Below are 2,024 nucleotides of genomic sequence, written 5' to 3'. Positions count from 1 at the left end.
TCGTTCATTTCTATAAACAACAACAATTTAAAAGGCAGCATAATGGGCCATGGCCTTCACGGAAAACATGAAGGCCTATCTATACACACACGTGTGTGTGTGTAGATACAGTAGATCCTTTCTACCCTTTTGCATTCCTCCTTCCATCTACCTTTATTTGCCTCAGCCCTAGACCCTTTCTCCTTCCATCTACCTTTATTTGCCCCAGCCCTAGACCCTTCCTCCCCATGGCCTGGAAAAGCTGTGTGTGCTCTGCTCACACACAGCTCACAACCAAAGCTCCCCAGCTTTTCTTAAATTGAATGTGACAGAGTAATACAGGAGAGGTGCATCTGCGGTCAATTTGCCAGGAGCAGGTGGAGGTAAATTACTGCACTGTATTGTGATGCACCATTGTCCTCTGACATGGGCCCCCGAAGGGGAGAGGAGGAGAGATACATTAGGAAAGAAAAATAAAAAAACTTTAGGGGGCAGTGTTGTACAATTAAAATGTACATACGATAGGATATTCCATATTGTTGGGCCGGCTCTTTTCCCCATTGGTAAGGTTCTTAGAGGTCAAACCAACTGTAGCGCTACCGAGATACTTTCCCATGATTACAGATTCGTGTCAGACGAAGAGCAAATATCGTTCATAAGTCCTGGCTGTCGAAGGGCAGCCTATAGGCTTTAGTTTTCAGCTGAGCCATGCAGGGCTGTTGGAGCCAACAGCATTTAGCAGGTACGCTGCTGACACAGGGGCTGAAACAAAAGACAGTGTTCTCCACTGATCAAATAACACACAAACACAGCAACACACCAGACTATTCTGCACCGAGGCCGTACTTACATGTAGTTGGTGCTCACTGATCTGATGTCAACACCTGTGTTCTTTCTTTTGACTTTATTTGCTTATATTAACCGCTTAAGCCCTTTATATTTATTTACACGTCAAATATTGAAAATAGCCAATCTACAAGGTCTTGCGACACATTCTGAGCTAGGCTATTATCATTATGTTTAGGAAAAGAAAGAAAAGAGGAATATGTTTTCCTATGAATGATGACATGCCCAAAATATGGACGATGTGGTTAAAAAAATAAAATAGACACATGACATGAGTGTAGCAATTCATTATTTATTATTTATTTTTTAACTTTCTCATTCCAAGGCCTGCTGAAGCAGCTCACACTGTACACTATGCAGTGCAGGCAGGCGACAGATATCCATTAGTCAATGCCACAGTGCAAAGACTGCCAGTAAAATGGAATCATAGAAGCGAGGCCTGGCATATGATCTGTGTATAAAAGGAAGGTGTTGGAGCAGTGCAACCACAGGAGCAGAGGTTAATGGAAGCTTTCTATGCGCTAGGTAATACAGGTCACAGCTACTTGCACACCAACCAGCTTCCAGCGTCTACACTGCGAAAGAAAAAAAGTATTTACAGAAGTTCCTTGTCCCCCCAACAACTATCACCACCTCTGCTGCTACTACTACTACTGCTACTACTACTACTACTACTACTACTGCTGCTGCTACTACTACTACTACTACTACTACTACTACTACTACTACTACTACTACTACTACTACTACTACTACTACTACTACTACTACTACTTACTACTACTACTACTACTACTACTACTGCTGCTGCTGCTGCTGCTGCTGCTGCTGCTACTACTACTACTACTACTACTACTACTACTACTACTACTACTACTACTACTACTACTACTACTACTACTACTATTACTACTACTACTACTGCAGACAGACAGACAGACAGACAGACAGACAGACAGACAGACAGACAGACAGACAGAGGTGAAAACATCACGTTCAATAATGTAATAATAATATGATTGCAAGGATGTTATATTCATTTCAGTTCTCTGTGTCTTAAAATAGTTTGCTGATTGCATATCTTGACACAGGCAAGAGCTCAATGATCAATGTCAAAATAAAGCCATTTCACTGTACTTTGAAAGTGCTGTCAGAAAGAGTTTCACCTGTCTTTGCATCGCTTGCTCCTGTCCTGACAC

Source organism: Gymnoscopelus microlampas (assembly GCF_963454915.1).
Source record: "Gymnoscopelus microlampas genome assembly, chromosome: 15".
NCBI classification, from domain to species: domain Eukaryota; kingdom Metazoa; phylum Chordata; class Actinopteri; order Myctophiformes; family Myctophidae; genus Gymnoscopelus; species Gymnoscopelus microlampas.
The sequence above is the reverse complement of the archived record's forward strand: the minus strand, read 5'-3'. Positions refer to the sequence as shown.